The 11246-nt window shown below is 44.5% G+C and overlaps 1 long non-coding RNA gene across 1 annotated transcript in view; it reads right to left on the bottom strand.

Annotated features, from left to right (window-relative positions):
• Nucleotides 1-2851: 2851 nt before the first annotated feature.
• Nucleotides 2852-11246, bottom strand: part of LOC125122783 (uncharacterized) — a 30111-nt gene continuing 21716 nt past the window's right edge. Inside the window, exons 2-4 of the long non-coding RNA XR_007133897.1 lie at nucleotides 7381-7493; nucleotides 5809-5942; nucleotides 2852-3810 (exon numbers count right to left, since the gene is read on the bottom strand). This is a non-coding gene — a long non-coding RNA (uncharacterized LOC125122783). The remainder of the gene's footprint in view (nucleotides 3811-5808; nucleotides 5943-7380; nucleotides 7494-11246) is intronic.

The following is an 11246-nucleotide window of genomic DNA, read 5'->3' as shown; positions in this document are numbered from 1 at the left end:
ATATTAGCTATATGAAGTCTAGTCATTTTACCATCCTCTGACCTGGATGAACTTCATATTCAAAATACACACACACACAACTGGAGTTCTGTGGGCAGTAGCACAGAATTTCATATGAAGTAACATTAGCTTTATTATCTTATTAGTCCTGCTGATAAATGGATCATTTACACTTTCACCAGTAATTATTACACAAGAACACCTCTAATTTTCCTATGCTCACTGCCCCCCCCCAGAACTTGATTATTATAGCAGAAATCCAATGAAGCCCAATTTGATTTAAAAGAAAGAATCAAAACTTCTATTTGGTTTTCATGTAGAAAATGTAGCAGGGCCATTCACTTTGTTCTTCCTAGAGACTATGTCATTATCTTTCTAATAAACATTTTCACAACAATCCTACTTTTAGGATTTTCATAACCCTAAAGACCAGAATTATATACAGCTCATGTCATCATTAAAACACTCCTAATAAGCCCCTTTCTATGAATTTGAGCATCTTATTCCCAATGTTGATATCAACTTATACATCTATCATAATTTTTTTTTGTCTTTTTTAGGGCCGTACGGGCGTCATATGGGAGTTTCCAGGCTAGGGGTCCAATTGGAGCTGCAGCTGCAGGCCTATGCCACAGCCACAGCAATGCAGGATCTGAGACATGTCTTCGACTTACACCACAGCTCATGGCAATGCTTGATCCTTAACCTATTGAGCGAGGTCAGGGATCGAACCTAGATCCTCATGGATACTACTCAGATTCATTTCCCCTGAGCCACAATGGGAACTCCTACAAATTTTTTTTTTAACTGTTAACATTAGCACTACGTATATGAGAATTTTCACTACCTATCTTCACATTAGGCATGCCACTACAAACATAAGAAGTATGTCTGACAAAAATTTACTTAAATAATAGAGGCCTAAACATCTATTCTTCTTTCTAGAATCATAGGGATTGAATCTACTGTTAAGAATTTTACATGCTCCTGAAGTTCTTGTTGTAGTGCAGCAGAAACGAATCTGACTAGGAACCATGAGGTTGCGGGTTCGAGCCCTGGCCTTGCTCAGTGGGTTAAGGATCCGGCATTGCCGTGAACTGTGGTGTAGTTTGCAGATGCGACTTGGATCTGGTGTTGCTGTGGTGTAGGCCAGCAGCAACAGCTCTGATTAGACCCCTAGGCCTGGGAACCTCCATATGCCATGGGTGCAGCCCTAAAAGGACGAAAGAAAAAAAAAAAAAAAAGAATTGTATATGTTTCTGCTACCATGTTACACCACTACAATAAGTCCCAGTAAGTAAGCTGTCAGGCCCATGCCCCCAACATGTTGTATATATGCTGTTTTATATCTTCATGTACTAATAAACCCTATTGTTTTTACTATCATTTTACTGATCACTATCTCAGGAAGTTCACACTAATTAACATTATCTTCATTCTAATAAAAAAATTAAACCATAAGCTATAGAAGCATCCAACAAATATTTTCTGAAACAGTCTACCACATCAATATTACTTATGATGGCGGTTATTGTTATCTAACACAATAAATTACAAAAAAATCTTTAGTCCAATAGCATCCACCAGCAAAACAATAGCTTTTGCCATAAAATTAGGACTTTTCTCATTTCAGTTCTGAGTGCCTGAAGTAACACAAGGCCTAATGCGAACAACAGGCCTGATGTTATTAACATGACAGATTTGTATCCAAATCTCAACACTCATCAACTAAACATACTGTCACAGCTATGTTATGAATCTTCTTTTTTTGGTCTTTTTTTTGCTATTTCTTGGGCCACTCCTGCGGCATATGGAGGTTCCCAGGCTAGGGGTCTAATGGGAGCTGTAGCCACCGGCCTACGCCAGAGCCACAGCAATGCGGGATCCGAGCCGCGTCTGAAACCTACACCACAGCTCACGGCAACACCAGATTGTTAACCCACTGAGCAAGGCCAGGGATCGAACCCGCAACCTCATGGTTCCTAGTCGGATTCGTTAACCACTGCGCCACGACGGGAACTCCTATGTTATGAATCTTAATTGGAGGCTGCAAGGGACTCAACCAAGCTCAACTACAAAAATCATGGCCTTCTCATCAATTGTCCACATAGGATGAATAACAGCTATGATAATGCATAATCCAACCATAACAATCCTAAATGCACTAATTATGTCATAATACCACTGTCTTCTTAACTGTTTGTGCCCCCTCATGTACCACAACAGTATCATTATCACATGCATGAAACAAACCCACCTCCCATCACAATCCTTATCCTCATCATCAGAGTATCGTTAGGAGGCCTCCCATTAACATCAGTGTTTTTACCCAAGTGAACAATTACGCAAGAGAGAAAAAAATGATAACATCGTTCTACTTACACAAAAGTCATCAGAGTACTACTCAGCACATATTTCTACTTGTGGCTATCAATCTCCACATCACTAACTATGCTCCCTTCAATAAACATAAAGGTAAAACAATTTTCACATCCAAAGCAAATAAACTTTCAATCATTATCAATCATAATGTCCACATTATTACCCTTAACGCCCACTCTATCAGTGCTGGACTAGGAATTTAGGTTTGTTTTGACCAAGAGCTTTCAAAACCCTAAGCAAGGGTCAGGGTTTACTTACTTCCTGAAAATAAGGTTTACAAAAGATGGACTTCCACCCTGGAAAATTTTAGTTAACAGGTAAATACTCTAGGCAGCTGGCTTCAAGCTACTTGTCTTCAAGGAAACAGAAAAATATGGAAAAGCACCTGCCAAATTGAAGCTGCTTCTTTGAATTTGCAATTCCATTAGTTAATTCATCAAAGGATTTGACAAAAAGAGAGCTAATTTCTTTCTTTTGATTTAGATTCTAATGCTTGCTTAGCCACTTTACCTGTGTTCATAAATTGTTTATTCCTTCCAACAAATCACAAATGTATTGTCACTTTACTATTTGGTGCTTGAGCTGGGAAGAGTAGGCAACACCTTAAGTCTATTCATCTGTGCTCAGCTATGCTAACCTGCAGCCTACTTGGAGATGACCAAATCTGTAACATAGTCATGACAGACCCTGCATTTCTAATATTTTTCTTTATAGTTGTGCCCATTTATCATTGGAGGGTTTGGAAACTGTCTTGTCCCACTAATAACTGGGGCACCTGATGTAGCATTTCACTAAATAATCTAAACTTTTGACTACATCCCCCTCATTCATATTCCAACTTGTATCATCACTAGCAAAGCTGGTTCTGGTACTGGTCGACACACACATCCACCTCTAGCTGGCAATTGGGTACATGCAGAAGCCTCTGTCAACCTAACCATTTTCTCCTTCCTTTTAGCAAATGTTTCCTCAAACCTTGGTGCTATTAATTTTATGACTACAATCTTTAATGTAAAACCACCAGCCATTATTCCAATATCAAACACCATTGTTTGATCTGCCCCAATTATAGCTGTACTATTATAATTATCCCTCTCAGTCCTAGCAACTGGAATTACCTTCGTGTTAACAGATCAAAATCTAAACTACTTTCTTTGACCCCACAGGAGGAGACCCAATCCTATACCAACACCTATATTGATTCTTTGTCACCCTGAAGTCTGTATTCATAGCCTCCCAGGGTTTGGAATAGTCTCACATATCATGACACACTATTTAGGACAAAAAGAACCTTTCAGATACATGGAAAGGGTTATGAATCATGTCTGTTGGCTTTTTAGGATTTATCTTATGGGCTCACCATATATTTATCACAGGGATAGATGTTAATCCATGAGCTTACATCAGCTGCCGTAATTATTGCTATACCTACAGGAGTAAAGATATTCAGCTGGTTAGTAACTCTTCACAGATGTAACATAGCATGATCTCCCACTACCTTGCCAGCTTTAGGCTTTATTTTTCTGTGTACAACAGGTGGTTTGATAGGAATCATCGCAGCCAGTTCATCCTAGGACCTTGTCCTCCAGGGTACATATGATGTAGTAGCATACTTTCATTATGTAATGTCAATGGGAGCAGTCTTCACTATTTCAGGAAATTTCATACACTGATTTCCACTATTCTCAGGTTAATGTTTAATTGTGAACAAAAATTCAGTTTTCTTTGTAGTAGTACATATAACTTTCTTCCTACAGCACTTTTTTTTGGCCTTTTTTTTTTTTTTTTTTTTTAGGGCTGCACCCACGGCATATGGAGGTTCCCAAGCTAGGGGTCCAATCAGAACTGTAGCTGCTGGCCTACACCACAGCACCTCCCTAGACCCTGCACTTGGGTTCACAGGTACCCTTTGTCAGGACACCAGGGCTGTGCTCGGGGGGCTCCCAACCTGGGAATAAGCCAGGTCTCCAGGACCTGTTAGGACTATAAAATAAATGTAGGGTCTGTCTCCTCCTCTAATACCTATTCCAGAGAAGTCAGTCCCGCCTCTTTTCACTCTGGTTCTGGGTGATTTTAATTGCTTTTAACCTTTTATGCTAAAGTTGAACACACTACCTTGGTTCTGGCAGGCTCAGCCATTTCCTGTTTTGCCAAAGTGTTGAGAAGACACATGGGAAACCAGGGCTGAAAGAGGAGAGGCAGATCTGGACTCCGTTGAGCAGGGATGGGCAACTAGAAGGAGGCAACTTCTCCTTCTGCCGATTGGCCTTACACCCAGACCCACGTGTCCCGCATTCAATTCACCAGGCACACCTATCTCCCTCCTCACCCTGTGCATCCTGGTGAATTAGTTTATTTTTTATGTATTTTTTTTAATAGCCGCACCCACAACATATGGAAGTTCCCAGGCCAGCTTAGACCTATGCTGCAGCTACAGCAGTGCCAGATCCTTTAACCCATTGTGCCAAACTGGGGATCAAATCTATACCTCTGCAACGACTAGAGCCACTACAGTCAGATTCTTAAGCTGCTGCACCAGAGCAGGAACTCCCTGGTAAATTAGTTTAATTATGAGGCAGCTCACCTGAGGAGCCTCTGGCAGCCCCATGGAAGGTGGACATCCAGGGGTAAGGACTAAGGCCCCTCCCCCAGCAATGACCCCTGGGAGGGCAGAGAACAACACTTAGAGCAGACCAGCCCATCTCAGTTCCAGAGCTGACATCTAAGCACAGACATTTGGACAGAGGCACAGGGCTTCCCAGGACTGAGGCTAGTCTGGGTCTCTGCCCAGAAACCCATGTCCCCCACAAAGCTCTCAGGACAGAGGCTGAGTCTCTACCCAGGTCCCCACATCCTACTGTGGGCAGAACCTGGTCAAATCTAAATATACTCAGTGTAGACAGGGCATGGAGAAATCTAAATCTACCAGGTAGACAGAACTCGGTCAGGTTTAAACTAGTTTAGTGCTGCTCTCCTGGGAGGCATAGGTCACACATGTGGAGTCTCTCAATTCTGGACAGGGCCTTGTCCTTGGTGGGAAGTAGGATGTCCATTTCTTGGAGAATAAATCAACATCAGGCTCTGCATTTCACCTACATCAGGAAACTGTACAAAATGTTTGTCATTAGGAGTTCCCGTCGTGGCGCAGTGGTTAACCAATCCGACTAGGAACCATGAGGTTGTGGGTTCGGTCCCTGCCCTTGCTCAGTGGGTTAACGATCCGGCGTTGCCGTGAGCTGTGGTGTAGCTTGCAGACGCGGCTCGGATCCCATGTTGCTGTGGCTCTGGCGTAGGTTGGCGGCTGCAGCCCCGATTAAACCCCTAGCCTGGGAATCTCCATATGCCGTGGGAGCGGCCCAAGAAATAGCAAAAAAAAAAAAAAAAGTTTGTCATTAAACATTTCAACATGCAAAACAGAAACGTTACCAATTTCTCTAGCCATGTGATGGCCAGGACCCAGAAGTCAGCAGGGAGCTTCTTGTAGTGTAGCCCAGGCTCCCACAAGATAGACCAGAAGTGGCCCGATTCCACTGTCCCAGGTCCCCACTAGAGCATCCATCCTGTTGATGACAAAGAAGACTCATACACATACATTAGATGCACAAGGAAGACAACTTCAACCATTTGTTAGCCATCATCATAATATTAATTGTCCTGTCATCATCACGCCCTTTTTTTCTTTCTCGGCTTTTTAAGGCGGCATATGGAGGTCTCCAGGCTAGGGGTTGAATCGGAGCTACAGCTGCCGGTCTACGCCACAGTCACAGCAATGCGGGATCTGAGCCGCATCTGCAACCTATACCACAGCTCACCACAACGCCGGATCTTTAACCCACTGAGTAAGGCCAGGGATCAAGCCTGCGTCCTCATAGATGTTAGTCAAATTCATTTCCGCTGAGCCATGATGAGAACTGCCATCACAAATTCTTTACATGATACGTAAAACAAAAAAATTCTTCCTTAACCATAAAACTATGGTTCATCAATGATACTGAAACTACAAATATACAGATTGTGAAAATTTAAATTTTGGAGTTCCCGTTCTGGCGCAGGGGAAACGAATCTGACTAGTGTCCATGAAGATGTGGGTTCGATCCCTGGCCTCGCTCAGTGGGTTGGGGATCCAGAATTGCCATGAGCTGATGCAGCTCGGGATCCTGCATTGCTATGGCTGTGGTGTAGGCTGGCAGCTGTAGCTGATTCGACCCCTAGCCTGGGAACCTCCATATGCCATGGGTGATCCTAAAAAGCAAAAATAAAAATAAAATAAAAATTTAAATTTTGACTCCTCTGTAATCCCCACATAAGATGTAAAACCAGGAGAATTTTGACAAAAAGATGTCAACAACGGAGCAGCACAGTCAGTAAATATTAGTATCCTCTGAAAAAGTTTTACACTCATGAGCTGTTCCCCCTTTATGCCTAAAACAGCTGCTATTTGAGGACGCCTAATTAAAGGATCCTGATATCGACAGAGCCAGGCCTATGTTGCAGACAATGATTGGTAAAAGTGCACCCACTGCCCTCTCAGGGTGGTTGCCTGCCCCTTGGCATATCCCATCTCCCTCCATTGAGGGGACTGGCTCACAGAGCTTCCACTTAGGAAGGTTCACTTTGCAAACCTTCATCAGTGGGACTCGTGTTACTAATCCTTCCTTTGATGGGATTTGTCTTACAATCCTGTTTTGGGGTCACCCAGGAGGCTTGTCCCCCTGAAGCAGAGCAGCGTTCCTGGATCACACTCACAAGCTGCTTGTTCATACCCAACTCAGACCCAGAAAGACCCCCTCTGTCCCCAACCCCATGGCTCTGCCTGGGTGCCCACTACCTTCCTGCCCACTACCTTCCTGCCTGGCCTCTCCCTCCTGCAGGGTCACCAGGAGCTCCCACCAGCCCAGGGTGGGCTGTCTACTCTGTCCTAGGGAAGCCTCCATGTTGTCAGGTGGAAGAAGTAAGAGGTACCCATGAGGCCACAGTGGCCTGCACCCACCTACTGACCTTGTCACTCTGGATGAGCTTGGGTGGGGGTCCAAGGACTTGCAGCGTCTTCTGGTTCTCATCTCATTCCAGCAATGCCCACTGGGGAATCCTGCTAAGCAACTCTGTGCCTGCTGGAAGGAGGACACTTGTTCATAATTCCCCCAAGTGCACGGGGCTCATTTGGGCAGGCCCCTCCCAGGATATGGAGCTCACCTGGGTGGGTACCCAGCAGCCCCTGAGGCTCACAAGGGCAGGCTCCTCCCAGAATATGGAGCTCACCTGGGCAGGTACCCTGATAGGGCTCAGCACACAGGAAAAGCTCACATAGCCTTCACTGCAGACCACCCCCAGCCCCACTTATTAGAGATGACCCTGAGCACCTCAGAGTGGGATCTGAACTAACGACCAGCAGCTCCTGGACAGGTATGTGCCTCTGGGCTTCACTCTGGCCCACCTCCCTCCACTGGGTTTTCCAGAGGCTTCCCCTGCACCAGGATACCTGGCTGTGTTTCCACCCACCTCCCCTCTTCTCCCTAATTCCAGATTTCTCTCAGGAGGAGAGTGTCTTCTTGAAGTTGTCTCTCACTTGTGGGCCAGGTAAATGATTAGAAAACAAGCCAGAGCTGCAGCCGCATGTCTATCCTGACCCTCAGGAGCCCACACCTGTTTCTTGTACCTAGCCCGTGCAGCAAGCCTGTTTTATGCAACCATGAGCCCCTGATGGGTGAGGATTGGCTGACCTGGGCAGCCTGACCCAGCTGGCCAGCCCTTCTTGAGTGTGTCTGCGGCAAGGGTTGTAGCCCCTCCAGGCAGCATGAGTACATGCAGCTGGACCTGAGGCCACATTTTCAGCCCTGTTAGTAGGTGTGGAGCTGGACTGGTTGGAGATAGTGGGGAGCCATGGGCTTGCAGGTGGTCCAGCCTGAGTTGGGCCTCTGCTGGACCTTGCACAGGAGTTGCCAGGCCACAACTTGCTAAGGAAGAGGATGTGTTGCCTGTGCCTGCCATTCAGGCAGAGGAGAGGAAGCAAGAAAAAAGGCAGAGAGGGCTCAGGCAGAAGGAGTAACTCAGGGAGACAAATGGAAATCTTCCAGAAAATTCCCTAGGCCAGGACCAGCCCCCATGGCCAGTGCATGCCAACTTGGCAAGTATGCTGTCATGGGCATGGCACCAAGCCCTTTCTTTCAGCTTTTAAAGTCTTTGCACATATTCAGGTGGTTTCCCTGGAAGGGTAGATTAGGTTCAGGAGCAGCATTTATCAGCATTTACTCAGAGATCCCTCTACATGGTCCATCAGCTTTCTAATGAGGATGCTCCTTGCAGGGGGCTGCTGGCTGCATGGGAGACAGTTTCCCATCTCTGAACAACTTCAGAATCGTTCATCAGTGTAGTGAGTGTCCTCACTGGGTTTTCATCTGTGGGTTCCTAATTAGCAGTGGGAATGGCAACGTTAAAGGTCCTCAAACAGGGTTGAAATACCCCATATGCACAGGTGTAAGACCTGGGGAGGCTGTGTGCGGCGGGCACCCTTAGGGATGGACCTCAGACTTGACCCCTCAACATTCTGGTGTCCAGCCACTGCTTTGGGATTTCTGGGGGCCCAGTTCTGACTCTGAGGTCTCCATAGTCTGGCCTCTATTTGCCATTAGTTAGTCCCACTTCCATGATCCTGCAGAGTAGGGTCTGTGTGGCTGTTCTGTGGCTTCTCTGATAAATGACAATAGCTGGGTAGTTTAAAACAATAGTAATTCATTCCCCCTGAGTCCTGGAGAGTAGACATTTGAGATTAAGGTGTTTCAGGGCTGATGTCTCTCCAGAGGCTCAAGGGGAAGGTCCTCCCTGCCCTTTCAAGCTTCTGGGGTACCCAGAGCTCCCTAGGCTTTGTGACTGCTTCCCTCCCATGTCTACTCTCTGTCCTAGGGTGCAGGCTGGCCTCACCCCTTCCACCACTTCCCCTTGGTAACAGAAGACACTGTGCCCCAGCTACAAGGGGCAGGCAGGCTGGGGGCTGCAGGGAGGTGAGCAAAAAAAAGGATAATGGGTTGTGGTGGGAGCTGGGTGGTTCTGATGCAACAGGATCACCAGGATGCTTGCTCACAGTCTCTGGGTTCTGTGAAATGTGGCTAAACATTGGCATGAGCTCTTTGATGCTTTCTGGTTCTGGAAATCCTATAGGAGGTGTCCCACAGCAGCTTAAGCTAATGCTCTCAGTGGAGGTGGTGAAGCCAAAGGTCTGCAGTTCAGATGGACATGGGTGCGTGCACAGGACAAAACAAACTCGTGCAAGCGTAGATCAGGCACGTGTAACGCGAGTGCAGTTGTGTTGATGCCTAAACTTTCATTGAAAAAGATACATGCACCTGTATGTTTGTCACAGCACTATTCACAATAGCCAAGACATGGAAACAACCTAAATGTCCATTGACAGACAAATGGATTAAGATGTGGTACATACATACAATGGAATACTACTCAGCTAAAGAACAAAATCATGCCATTTGCAGCAACATGGATGCAGCTAGAGATTCTCATACTAAGTAAGCCAGAAAGAGAAAGACAATTACTGTATGATATCACGTATATGTGGAATCTAAAATATGGTACAGATGAACCTATCTACAAAACAGAAACAGACTCATGGGCATATGGAACAGACTTGTGATTGATAAGGTGGAGCGGGGAGAAAGTGGAATGGATGGAGTTTGGTGTAGATGCTATTGCACTTAGAGTGGATAAGCAATGGGATCCTAATGTATAATTAGGGAACTCAATCAAATCTCTTGGGATAGACCACAATGGAAGATAATATGAGAAAAATAATGTATATATATATGTATGACTGGGTCACTATGCTGTACAGCAGAAATTGATACAACACTATAAATCAACTGTACTCTAATAAAAAAATAAAATAATGGGGTGAAAAAGAATTTCCCCGACAAACAAAACATAAAATATAGCAATACTAAACCCATTCTAAAAGAACTACTGAAAGGTCTCCTCTAAATAGGGAAGAAATATAGGATGGATGAAATCACAATTGGAAAGTCATCAATTAAATAAGGCAGTATACAGATTTAAGAAAAAAAGAGCTATTTGTGAAAGTGATGATAAACACAAGGAATGGCAAAAGGATAAATAAGTTAAAAAAGGACATCAAAATAATAAAATGTGGGGAAAGTAAGAAAAATCTAGATTTTTTTTTTTTAGAATGTGTTTGAGCCTATGACTATCAGGCTCAAGCATGAAGATATAGGAAGGAGTTAATATAGTTGAAACACAGGGCAACCACAAATCAAAACCAAACAATACATTCAGGAAAACTAAAAATGACACAAGCATTAAATAAAAGGAAATCATCCAACCAAAAAAAAGAAAAAAAGGAGAAGCATAGAATCAACTGGAAAACAAAGTTTAAAATGGCAATAAGCACATATTTATCAATAATTACCTAAAATGTCAATGGACTAAATGTTCCAGTCAAAAGATATAAAGTGGCAGACTGGATTAAAAAAACAACAGCCTATAGCCTTCATGGCTCAGCAGTTAACGAACCCGACTAAGGTCCATGAAGATGTGGTTTTGATCCCTGGCCTTGCTCAGTGGGTTAAGGACCAGCGTTGCTGTGAGCTGTGGCGGCTTGGATCTGGTGTTGCCGTGGCTGTGGCTGTGGCTGTGTCTGGCAGCAGTAGCTCCGATTCGACCCCTAGCCTGGGAACTTCCATATGCCACAGGTGCGGCCCTAAAAGGCAAACAAAACAAAACAAAAAACAAAAAACACCCCAAAACAAAAAACAAAACAAAACAAAAAAAGAGCCTGCAATATGCTGCCTAGAAGAGACTCATCTTAGTCATCTTAGGGCAAAGGACACATATAAATTGAA

The sequence above is a fragment of the Phacochoerus africanus genome, chromosome 3 (assembly GCF_016906955.1).
Source record: "Phacochoerus africanus isolate WHEZ1 chromosome 3, ROS_Pafr_v1, whole genome shotgun sequence".
Classification (NCBI taxonomy): domain Eukaryota; kingdom Metazoa; phylum Chordata; class Mammalia; order Artiodactyla; family Suidae; genus Phacochoerus; species Phacochoerus africanus.
Note: the sequence above shows the minus strand (reverse complement) of the source record. Positions and strands in the feature narration are given on the sequence as shown.